The 12,772-nt window shown below is 46.9% G+C and overlaps 1 protein-coding gene across 6 annotated transcripts in view; it reads left to right on the top strand.

The window, feature by feature from the left end:
* The window catches only part of DAG1 (dystroglycan 1), a 53,573-nt gene that overhangs the window by 16,696 nt on the left and 24,105 nt on the right, over nt 1–12,772 (top strand). Inside the window, exon 1 of one of the 6 annotated variants that reach the window (XM_033008671.2) lies at nt 4,833–4,851. The exons of the other annotated variants lie outside the window; for them this stretch is intronic. The gene's annotated coding sequence lies outside the window, so the exon portion shown is untranslated. Of the gene's footprint in view, nt 1–4,832; nt 4,852–12,772 lie in introns of those variants that run through there. 6 annotated transcript variants of the gene reach the window in all.

Below are 12,772 nucleotides of genomic sequence, written 5' to 3'. Positions count from 1 at the left end.
TCAACAGCTGGCCTGGGTCCCTCACCCCGGGACAGCTGTGGACTTGCCCTCCTTGCGCCGCCGGAGGAATTCAGCCCTTTGGCCAAATTATTTGTTCCTCTTTTCCTGGGACCTGGGACGAGCCAGCCTGCCCCTGGTGAAACGGCCCTTCCCGGCATCCTCACTGCCAGGGGCTCTCCTCCCATGGCTCGGGGTGACTGTGGGGAATGAGCACCCCACAAAGCATGCTGGCCCTCCTTATGCATCCTAAGATTAAGAGATTTGCATTATTTCTTTTATTTCCCACATTTGCTGCGCTGCCTTCACCCTGGCTTCTCCTGTCCTTCTGGTTCCCTCAAAACTGGGAACCTGATGTATTTTTATCCACCGAATATCACTACTGGTCAACTCTTACCTCTTAAATAATCCTCCTGAGGAAGAGGAAGCCAGAAAGGTTGGGGGAGAGTGTCTATAACCACCTTCACACTTGCAGCTTCCAGACCTGGAAGGAGTTGAAAACAATGTGTTTGTTGCTCCCACAGAATAAACATCCTTGCGAGGACTTTGGCAAGCGGAGCTATGGCTGTCTTTCCAAGGCTGTTGTATAGTTTGTTTTCTGGGACAAAGGCTACTTAGACATCTGGATTGCATTTGGGATTTTAGGGGAAACACAAATTATTAGTTTGCTGTGAATGGAGAATGACTTTGATTGCTTCACGAGCGTGCTTTCACCAGCTCACTACTGCATGGGCTAAATCTGCGATGATCTGCTTCGGAAGGAGAAACTGCAACTGTGGAGGCTGTTTGCCGTGTCCTGGGAACGGAGGGCTGAGCAGACCTTTCCCGACCTTCTGGTGCGTTGAGAAAACATGCTCGTTTTATGGGCAGTTAATTTATAGAAAGTTCCTGTTTAAATTTCCTCCAAGAGCTGTAAAACCGGAGGACAGCTGCACCCATTAGCCAGCTAATCAAATGCTGCTCACACCTGGCTTGCCCTCCCCTTCTCCTCACTGCTGCTAACTTTTGGCTCCTTTGTAAGAGTGAGCATGGCAGCTTTGGGAGATACCCTCAAAAACTGGTTGGGAAGCTGCTCTGCAAAGGGGGGTGGCAGGCTGGTGATCACGATGTTTGGGGTGTCCTGCCTGCCGAGCCACAGCTCTCAGGTGTGGGCTCTTCCCCAGCAGCATCCAGGATAAGTCAGATTTTGTATTGCTTTCAACCTGGTTTATAAAGGCACTGTTATGCTGTCTGCCTTAAGGAGTGGTACTGTCTGTTGATGGAAATAACCACCTCGGTCTGAAATAAAAAACCTGGTTTGCATTTTGCTCCTCTTCAGGCATGGGGAAAGCTGCATTTATTTCCTGCTGCCTCCTCCCTCCTTCCCCAAAGATTGCAAATAAGCAAAAACTCATAGATTTGTTTGCAGTTGTGTGTGTGTATGTGTGTGTGTTCATCTTTCAGTGAGAGGAAATCACTTTTAGATGGCTGCTGGGGCACTTGAATTCCAGAAACCCAGCTTTGCCTTGGCTCCCTGCAGCAACCAGGCTGATAGGATTTCAGTGTGACTACATGCTCTAATAAATTTGATCCTGACAGCTAATTTTGATGTAGTTTGACAGAGAGGTTGGGATCTTAAAGACACCGAGTTCTTAAGAGCTCCTCTGAGCTGCTTTTTCCTCTTCTGACAACAAGCAGGCTCACTTTCCACCCATCTGCTTTGAGGTTCTGCTACAATCGTACCGGTTTATTTTCCTTCACCTTCTTACCATGTTAAAACGAACTTGAAGAAAAGGAGGAACTTCCAGCCCATGTCCAGGGCTGAAAACCAGAACTAAACTCCTGCTCCTTCACTCCCAGAAATATCTGGTGCAGCTCTGAACAGCCGTCCTGGCCACTCTCCCGGCCGCCCTGCTCAGCAGCCCTCGGCTTTGGGGAAGGCAGCAAAGCCTTCAGTCTTCTGGGGAGGCTGGCGTGTTTTCGCACTTATCTCCCTTTTATCCAAGGGAGTGGTTGAATGATGCAGAAAATGACTTTGGCGTAAGAGGCTGGAGGCTACAAAGACTTTTGTGGAGTCCCCTGCTTTATCTGCCAGGAATTTAATAGAGGTCTGATGGCAGGAATGAGCAAAGGGGAGTGCTTAACACCCATTACAAGTTTCTGAACCTGTGGAGGGCTCCTGGAATAAACCCCTTCAGCAGGTTCCCCGATCTGATGCAAGAAAACTGTCTTTGGCTTGCTCAGGGCCTGAAATCTCTTCATTTTGTTTAAGCTGGGGCCTGTTTCCCTTCCTTTAAATCTCCTCTGCTGCAGTTGATAAGCAGCCGGTCCCTTCTCCGGGAGAAAATGCTGCAGGAAGAAATGCCAGGAATGTGAACAGCAGGTGGGGACTGGCAGATGTACTTATCAATCACGACAGGCTGATGAGTGGTTTATTCCTCTAAAGAGCTACTGTTTGCCTCCAGCTTGGTTTGCGAGTGTCCTCTCCAAACCCCTCCAGCCTCTACCGGGGTTCAAGATAAGAGCAGGGTAGTTTTCCCAGGTTTTCTCTGGGGCATGGCATGCTCTGTGCAGGACTCCCTGCTCCAGGACACCAGGAGAGGCGGGGGGGGAGTGGAGGCAGACCCTCTAAATCACACTGGAAGGGTCACAGCAGCGTACCTACTAAATACCATGCTGCATCTTGGGGATGGACTTTGGGAAATCTTGCTTCCATGATGCCCAAGTAGAAGGCAGACTCAACTGGTTAATTGAATTTGCTGCACTGGTGCTTGTCAAAACATGACTTCATAACTCAGAGGAGTCTGGAGTTATTTCTGTGGACAAAACCTACAAAATATTAAGGTGGTGATACTTAGAGTAGATCACCTGCATTAATGAGTGAGAAGCCTGTGCAGCTCTGGATTACAGAACTGCACCTGTAGAAAGGGGAGCGGGACCCTCTGGTCACAGAGGGAGGCTGAAGGGATTCCGCCCTGGTGTGAGTACTACTTGTTTTTTGCTGTGGCTGCTCCTGATTTTTTGAGTTCCTTGCGCTTCATATGGAGATGCCTTTTTGTAGCAGGACAATGCAATTTACATTAAATTACAGGCTGAATGGTGAAAAGCCTTTATCTGGTGATATCTAAGCAGCTTTCCTGGGTGTGTTGGCAGTGTATGTTACAAGCAGAGCAAACCTGCTGTCACAAATGACATTATGGATGTTTTTCCCAGCCTCTAAGCTTTCACTCTGGCTGATGTGCTTGTGTCAGAATATGCATTATCCCAGTGCTTCGGATCCGCTCCAGTTCTGTGCACTGGTCCTTGCAAAACCCAGAATAAGCTATAGGTGTGTAGGTGATGTGATTAGACCTCTCCTTCAGTGACTTGCGGGGTGTTTTGCTAGGCTAGGGTAATGCTGTTGCCCGCAGTGCTTCAGGGCACCCATCTCCAGTCTTAGTGATTTGTCTTTATAGAGACATAGCTGATGTAGATAGTTGATTTAAAAAAAAAAACAAAAACAAAAAACAAACGATGGCACAACTGCCCTGAGTCCTCTTATCAGTTTTTCTTCAGATTATTTTTTGGTATTGTGAAAGAGCAGTGGAAGAAAGAAATAGCTTTCCCAAGGAAGAAAAGCAGTGAGCGTAAGGGAGCAGGCAGTACTACGGCACAGAATAAAGACCTAGGGAACATAACTTTTTGCAGCAGCGAAATGGTTACTTTCAAACTCAGCTCAAACAGCACCGCCTTGCCTAAGTAGGGCTTGTATTCAGGAGATGCTTCCTTCAGGTTTTACACTAGTTTAGATTCTGGAGCGAAGGCAGCAATTGAAGCAGCGATGCTAATCGCGTTGCTACCCAAGTGCATTCAGCGTAGCACCTCGCCCATGGCCTCAGCTGGAGGTCTGCATCCCGGCTCTGCCGAGCGGTGTTCCCGTGGAGCTGCCTCCAAGGGGAATGAGCAAGCGGAGGCTGGGATGGAGCAGGGCGTAGCGGCAGCATCCAGGGAGCACGCACACCCAGATGCTGTAAGCCCCTTAGCACGTTTTCCAGAAGTTGCCTCCCAGTTGCAGTGATCTGGCCAGAGCTCCCTCTTGCAGGACTTCCCTGAATTAATTCCCATTTGGAATGGATTCAGTCTAAAACTCTGGGTGTGGGGTAGCCTGCTTTAGCTGCTCTGGCAGTTTTTTCTCCGCAGGCCTGCGTGGAGGAGCAGTGAGTGTCTCCGTGACACCGGTCACACCGCCTTGATGCAGCGACTGTCTGGCATCGGGAGTTGCATTTAACTCTTGAACTTAATTGCTCACACTGATATTTCACATGCTGTGTCCCTGCCTCAGGCTTTGTTTCAGGTTTTCAGCAAAAGCAGTTCAGCCGTTTCCAAGAGTTAAAAAAAAAAGCTTTAAGTTGTCAGTATTTAAAAACCCAAACAGAACCTAACTGCTTGCATTGAGAGGTACTTGGTCTGGCACAATGGCTGGAAGGTTGGCAGCCCCCTGCTCTAATTGTGAAGGATGTGCCATCTCCTCTCCCAGCAAAAATGCCCTGTATCTTATCAGGTTACAGGCGTCTGAAAGGCTCCCAGTTCACCAGTGCTTTTTGTAGGCTTGATCTGCCAAGTTAAGGTTTTCAAAGATCCTGTCCTACAAGGCCTCCTTCAGCCTGGGGCTTGAGGGGCTGAATCATTGCTGGGGGAGGGAAGGAGGTGCTGCCACTGGCCGCCCCCCAGCCCTGGGAGCAGGACTCTGTCTCTCCTGGGCTGCCTGCTGACAGTCACGGGTGGGTGAAGGGCTTGCCTGCCTCAAAGGGAGGGAGAACAGAAGGCTGGAGCAGGGGTGGAGGAGTGAACTGTGGTGCTTGCTGTGACCAGCTCATGGACAACCTTCATTTTCAGGTATTCTGACTTTTTAAACTAATTATTTGCAACCTTGGGGTTTTAGGTATTGTCTGTGTTACCTAGAGGAACATCACTTGCTTTTTGGGGGGATGGGGGTGTTTAGGCTCAGCATACAGCAGTGAGCAAAGTTCCTGGCTGGCATAAGGTTCTGAGGAATAAATGAGAGGCAGTCTGTCTTCTGCTGCCCTGTGGTGGGAGGCACTGTTGTTATCTCTGAAAGCTTTTTTCCCCTGTTTGTTTTTTTTTTTTTTTTTTTTTTTGTGGAAGATTCTTCAATTCTATAACCTGGTTTTGTTTGCTCTGGACTTTGCTGCAATAGAATAGCGGAGGCCTTTGGAGGGCAACACTGAAATTATGATTATATTTGAGAAGTCCCAAAACTGCATCATTCTTGATCGTTATAGTGTGTTTCTTTCTACAGCTGCTGACCAGCTGTTGTCATACGTGACCCTGGGAAGTCCCGGGTACAAAACAGCCTGCGGAGTCCAGCCTCTCCAGCTGAAAGGCTGAAGATGCAGCAAAGCTGCACTAGAAGCCTTGTCTGAGCTGGAAGAAAGTGGGGTTTTTTTAGGGAGGCTGGCAAATGAGTCCTGGCCATCTACTGTTCTAAAAACCGCTAGCTGCTTTATGTGAAACACTTCTGTGGCACTGGGGAGGGCATCCTCTCCTGTCCAGCACAGCTGGTGACAGTGGTGATGCTGTGGTGCAGGGTGTTGTGATCCCTGATCAGAGACCTGCTAAGTGAGTACTTGGTGACTGTAACTAGTAAGCCAGGTTATTTTTGGCATAGCATGTCTGCTTTATAAGGGATGCACTGAGTTGCTAAAACCACGTTTTTCCCCTACAATCCATCATTAAGCCCAGAAGAGGCTCAAGCACCAATCCAGAGCTGCTCTTCAGAGTTGGGCTGTTGTGGAGCTGCAGGCTGATCCAGACTGTGGTGTAACTGCTTTTTTTTTTTTTCTTGTTCAAGCCTAGACCCTCCAGGTGAGGAAACAGTGGTTGTGGCCAGGCTTTGTAACTGGCTCAGCTGAATGACTGGTAAGTCACCTGCCGACGTCCGGACTGTTCTGCAACCTCTAAATGCTGTACAGTGTGCCACTAGGTCCTGTGGGACTGACCTGATCTCAGCTGAGACCTTACAGGTCCTCCCTGAACTTACAATCTTTTAATGACAGTAAGCCAAGGAAATACTATATAACCACTGAAGTAAAATAACATAAGCAAAGCAAAGCTTTGGTGCGCGTAATTGGGTACCTAATTGCTGCGCTTGCCACCTGGGGATTGGAATTGCTCTCCCGCTCTGGAGGCTGAATGGGACATACTGTGATAAGCAGTTTAATTGTTTCCTCGCATCTGTGGCAGCGCTGTAAAGCGAAGGCAAGCTGAACACACCTTCAGAGCTTAACGGCCTCTCTGCAACTCCAAGACTGCATTTTTCCTGTGGCGCTTGAGCATCTCTCTTCATACAGCCCTTATGCTCTCGCTAAACTGTTTATGTTCTACTGTGCTGTTTGATAGCAATGAGCCATCAGGTTTTCCTGGGAAGTGTTTCCGATTTTCTTGTATTTAAGAACAGCCATAGAAATGTGACTGAGCAGTGAGGAGAGTCCAGTGGGTACTAGTAACAGGATGCCCCCTTAACCTAATTACTGGGATTTGAGCATTGCATTAGTACTGAAGATCAGGTGAGTGCTGAGCAGAAATCAAAGCAAGGGTAACTTGAGGGTGGATTCAGCAGAAAATGCTTGGAGTGATTAAGGACAAATGTATTTGTCTGCTGTTACGTGCTCTGGGGAACACTTAGGACTGTTGTGGGTGGTGGTTGGGCTGGGAAGTGGGCTTGTCCTCATTTCTCTCCCCGGGTCAGCACAGACTGTGCCTAGGGCTGGGCTCTACTCTGTTCTGGGTGCCCCAAGGCAGATAAAGTGCCTCTATGGGAGTAGAGCTCAAAGTAATGAAAATAGGGGCACAGAGGCACTGCTGTTGCAAAGGATTACAAAATCTGAGTGTGCCTAACTTGGCAAAGAAGTGCAGGCATGAAGGGGAGAGTCGTTGTTGGGTGTCCAAAGCACATGTGGTCAGCAAGAAATGATGCTTGGCGCGGAGAGGCCAAGCACAAAACCCAGCTGAGTACTGGGTTAATTTTCCTTGTTGCTTCAGAATGGCATCTGACTCTGTTTTCCCTGGGCATACACTGGAGCTGTGATGACTTTGCCCTCATTCCTGGGATTCTTGCAGAGGGAGTAGGTAGTCATCACATGCTGCGCAGTGTTACTTTGCAGTCGGAAGGAAGTCGGTACAGGATCTGTCCCATCTTCTTATTCCAGTTTTTTTTTCCTCTTTAAAACATGGATTTAAGTTCTAATCTGCCCACTTGATTCAGGAGGACACAGCTGTTGCCATCTTCCATGTCTGTCTGCAGCTGTGAGGCCACACTGCTGTCCCTTCACAGCCGTCCGTACTGTCACCTAGGAAGCAGTGGGACACAGTGTCAGCGTGCTGGGAAGGCAGGACGCAGTCTTCAGTCTTCTGTGTAAAAACTGCAATGGGAAGTCAAAATAGAGGGATGCAGCCTGTGCTCACACTATTTGAAATACACTGTAATTTGGTGTGGCTTTTTTTCCCCTCAGAAACATGCAGGTCTTGTTTCCAACCTCTGACCCATACAAGATAGATTTCCTGTGAGGGAGAAAATACTGTTTTTTTCTGCTGTTGCAAAACCTTGGGACCATTTTTTGAGGAGTGATACCAGATTCCATGCCAGCTAGTTAAATGTTGCAAACGTGTTACACTGTGCGGGCTCTGCGGCTGCTTACTGAAGAAAAACATCAGTTTCCTTGTCCTTGCTGTCTCTCTGCCTCCTCTTTTTCCTGTAAGTGCTCTGCCCAGTTTGTCCTTGGGTCCCAGTTTGAAATAACTTGTCTAGTGACTGAGCAGGACAGTTTGGTCCTATTTTTAAGACCTTTGGACTTTCTTGTTTGTGGAGTTTGGGCACTAGGAATGGCAGGATGTTTGTGTTGGAATTGCTGCAGGAGGATTGCTTGGAGCAGCCCTTGAAACTTCTTTGAGGTGTCAGGTGCTGCACAATGCTGCTTGCAGAGGGGGATGTGTTATCCTGCAGTGCATTTAGTTGATCATGCTGGCTTTGTGTATGTTAGGGTTGTTTCTCTGGTCCTTTTTGGCCAAACCCTGAATGCATGGGTCCTGGTGTAAGGAATGAGCTTGAGCACTGCGACTGGATGCGTCCTGTATCTGTATGGATGGGGCAGAATGTTAGTGTTTAAAAAAAGCCTAAATCCCCCTGATACTCCTTACAGTGACGTAGTCTGGTCTTACTTTGAAATAATTCAACTTGTCTCTTATTTCTCAATACCAGAGCAGGGTGGGGAGAAAAGCTGGAGCTATCTCTGCATTGGTGGACTTGTGATGAGCAGCTCCAGCCTTCCCTGCTCCTGGCTGAAGCCATTAAGGCCATGGTCAAAACCAGATGACGGTTATTTTTTAATTATGATAATGCAGGTAAACAAGATAATTTAGCTAAAGGTAATGCAGTGAAATTAATGCTGCAGGAATGCAATTCAGACTCAGTTACTGTCTTGTCTTTTAAGGTCCTCATCTTTGCTTTTTCATTTAAATTGATCTTCTTGCACCAGAGCAGTCGGGAAGCAGATGGACTTGTGAAACCACGCACTGTCCTTCTGCCTTGGTGAGCTTGTGCCATTAGTGATCTGTTGCTTTTGGATTTACTATGTGAACAAAAAGCTGGCCAACTTGGGCCAGAGATTGTTGTGAAGAGCAGACAGTGTTACTGAAGCCATCCAGCCCATTGCTCCCTGATCTCTAGCAAGAGGAGAAGGCACCTATAAAAATGTGCACCTGCAGGAAGAAATTATCAGTTTGTTGGGTTTTGGTGAGTCCTTGATTTCTGTGGGTTTAAGGGAATGTGGTGCCCAGCTGGAAGCTGCCGATCTTCAGGGAGTTAATTCTCCCTCCAGAAGCCTTCTGTGCCTCTGTGGCACGAGAGCAACGCAGCTTCATTTTTCAGCTTTCCCATCTTATGCTTGATGCTTAAAGTTGGAGCATTTATATCTCATTCTGCCAAGAAGCGTTTAGAATAGTTTTCATGAGAAACATCGAAAGTTGCAGGCCCATGGCTGATGCCCTGGCTGCTCTGCATAAATCACTGGGTGGTAAATATATTTAAATGAAGAGCTATGGCAGTCTTGCTGGCTGAGTAATAAATCAGGGCTGAGCAACTCCATAAAGTTGCATCTTAATGCCTTGGCTTGGAGTTGTAGGGTAGGGTGGTAAAGCTGATGGAACGGCGAGATGTTTCTAAACAGAATGTGCCTGCCCTTAGTTACGCTGCCACAGAGAAAATAAATGATGCTGCATATGTAACTGAAGTGCTGAAAATGGCTTTTTGTTGGTGTTGCTTGCCTTGTTTCGAGTGTCCGCTTGATGTCAGCTGTTTGTGCTTTACTTCCCTTTGGTAGCAGCAGCAGAAATTGTGCCTGGCAGTTGGGTCCCTGGCAGGTAGGGGAGAGATCCTAAGCCTTGCCTTCCAGTCCTGTGCTTAGTGATGAAGCTCTGGTGCTGTCACATCAGCCCATTGGAAATTATGGTGCTTAAACACTTTCAAGAACCTGCTTGAAATATTTCATTATCTGAGGAATTTTGTGGAATACTCAGAAGGTGATTATAAACCCTTGGCATGTGGCTGCCTCTCCATGAACCAGTCCAGCCAAACAGCATTTTGAGGTGACTCTGGAGTATGAAACCTCCATCAAGATTTTCTTATTTTCAGATTTGAGTTTGGTGCCCGCAGCCCTTGGACTGTTTGTTCCTCGCCCCGGAGGAACGCCTGCCCCAGCTGCCCGCTCTCGGGTGCTCCTGCACGTCACTGCCTGCTTCAGTACCAAGCTAATGCTTGCCTGGTGGCTGCAGTGCCGGCATGTCCTAGGGAAGCCCGAACGAAAAAAGTGATAAAAAAAGTCATCGCGTGGCCAAAACACAATCCCTCCGGCCTGGCTCAGGGGGTACTGCCAGAGCTGGAGCCTCGGAAGGGTTTCCTTCAGAACAGGATTTGGAAGTATGACTAGGTTTCCCAAGAAGATCTGCAGGACTGCCCTGCCCATCAGTCTGTCCTTCACCCCTCTAATAACTTCTGCTTGCTAATTTGACAGAAAGAGCTTTATACCTTTTTTCTTTTTTTTTTTTTTTTTTTAAATAATTAAAAAATAGGCAGCCAGGTAGGTGGGAGAGTTTTGCCTAAAAGGACACATCAAAGCTCACTGCACTCCTCTGTGTGACTCATGCAACATGTAACGTGCTCCGAAAGCCAAACTGTGACAAACTTCAGTGGGATTTTCTGCCTTGTTAGACATGGGAGTTTATCCCTCAAGGTCTTTCTCTTACTGTGAGGACTCTTTAGTACTTAATAAGACAAAATGTCCAGTGGAAACTTTCTCTCTAATTAGAATATTCATCGTTTCTCTTCTATGTGGATTCTCGGAAGCCTCATAAGGGGTTTTGTTCAGCCTTCAATTCGATTAAGAAATCAAAAGATGCAAATCTTTCTAGCCTCATTGGTTTCAGTGCTCATGCTTACATCTGAAGAGAAGATCTCCTGCACAGTACAGCAGGGTGGCTTAGGAAGGAAGTATTTTTCTGGGCTTCAGCTGACATTTCAGGTGTTGCTGGAGGCTTGTGGATAATTTTGTCCCTTTGGAGCACAGGGTGGAGGAAAAGACTGTCAGTGACAGTGCCTTAGTTTAAACCTCTTTCTGAAGCAGTACCTTCGATTTCCAGCCGGGTGACTTCTATCAAAGGTCATTAGCTGGTGTGAATTAGTCTTGGAACAGCTGGTGGATGGCGAGGGATACCAGCGGACAGGACACACAGTGGTGACTGTCATGCCAGCTGCTCTTGCACATGTCCTTCCGTGCTAGCCATGGAACAACCTGCCCGCTGAGGAATATGAGAGCGGGCTCTGATGCCTCATAGTCCTTGCATTTAAAAAGTGATGTCTTGTATCTTGCTGCTTGTTTTTGTGTGCTTTCTTGGCTTGTCAACGGGTGCCTCAGCTGTACTTTCTGGCTACAGCTGCTGTGAGGGGTCCTAGATATCTTGTTAGAATGCCTTTTAAAGAAAGTTCATTTTGCTTTTTTGGAAATCCTCATTTGTGCCTTTTGTGGATGGGGATGGCTGAGAGTCTGGATTCATCTTTGTATACTTGAAGACTTGCATTTTGGTACAAAAATCCACATTAGTTTTAAAACTACTTGATACTTAGTTTTGTCCCTGCAAATTCACTTGTGAACCTGTTGGCCCCCCATGTAAATTGTTTCTAGAGAGTGCAGAATCAGACTTCAGCGAACGCAAGCTGCTGCGGCACAGTGAGCACACAGAGGGCCGGGGAATTTATCTCTAGAGTCCTACATCTAGTTCCAATGTTTCTGGCGATTTGTGCCTCTCAAATCTGAGTGCACTGGTATGGGGACTGGTCTGCTGCCTTGTGTACGCTCACCACTAAGATAACTCTTTAGTGGTCCAAAATGAAATTGCTCTAACTTTTCAGAGTGGTGCTTTGGTCTCATCGCTGTCAACTGCCTCTCCACTGCCTGCCCAGGCACTTCTCCCGGCCCAGGTGTCCTCTGCCCCAGGCTCTCCCACAGGATGGCTTCTGAAAAAATACTTTTCTGTAATGTCGTGGTCTTAATTTCAGAATTAATGTCAAACAAATTCAGCAGGATACAAAGCTTTTCTTACAAAAGAGAAATTTGAGTCAAAAATAACCTGCTTTATCTTAGTACCTTGAGTTCTGTTTTTCACTAAATCTTGGAAACTGGTAAAGCATTTGTGTGCATATATATATATACACACACATGCCTGTTGTGTTTATCTTCAAAATAAGCATTTTTATGGAAGTAGCTCTTAGTCCCTTTTTTTCTTTTTCTTTTAACCTTTTGTAGTTTAATTTCCTGTGGATTTTAGTACTAGCTTTAGCTTACATTCCCTTAAACTTAGAATTAAATGCTAGGATTTTTATACTCTCTGGCTCTGTTTCCAGACAGAATCAGGAATGACAAGTAGGGTTTTAAAGGGCTTGCTCTGGCTGGCTATGCACTGGGTTAAACTGCATGCCCTTAGGCAATGAGACCCTTGCTCTGCCCTGCTACGGCTGTATATTTAGCCTATATGCCCTTTCCAATAACAGCTGGGAGAAGATGCCTGGAGAGGAATGCGAGTCATCATTTCCCTGAATGCTGTCCCAGGATCCTGCTATCTGTCACGAAGTGCTGCTTGAGCCAGAAACGCAGCTTTGGTATCTCTGCCTTCTATAAAATGGTCATATCCCACCTTTTTTTTTTTTTGTTTTAACTCATATGAAGTTTTAATATTCATGTTCACAACCTCATTGGGTCCTGCGGAAAACTCATTTTGTTTGTGTTTGAGCCTGATTCAGGTTAGTTTGGCTTCTGGTCCTTTTTATTAGAGGAGAGAGCGTAGGCTCTTGTTTCCCATTGCCCTCATGCCCCAGTGCATCCCACTTTGTTCTCTCCCAGCTTCCTCCAGGAAGGATCTATTTTGTACCTTTGATCCCCATCATCTTTCTCTGCCAGCCCTTCCTCGAGATGGGGCTTGTTTGTAGGTGTTTATATCCTAATTTGTTTGCTGCCAGCAGCCAGGAAAATGGCAGTTCTACCTGGCTGCAATGTTTGTAATGACAGGGGAAAAAATGATCTCTGAGGCCTTCTAAATACTTGGGAAGATAATATCTGAGTTTCCTTTCAACTGAACGCACTTGAAGATACGATCTGAGTTGGCTGTCTGAGAATAACAAAGTGGGAGGAAGGGATTGATTGTGGTTGCTGAAACTTTAATCAAGGAGTCAGAAGTTTCGCTTAGCCAA

Source organism: Tyto alba, unplaced genomic scaffold (genome assembly GCF_018691265.1).
Source record: "Tyto alba isolate M040663 unplaced genomic scaffold, T.alba_DEE_v4.0 Super-Scaffold_3, whole genome shotgun sequence".
Lineage (NCBI taxonomy): Eukaryota > Metazoa > Chordata > Aves > Strigiformes > Tytonidae > Tyto > Tyto alba.
The sequence above is the reverse complement of the archived record's forward strand: the minus strand, read 5'-3'. Positions and strand labels throughout refer to the sequence as shown.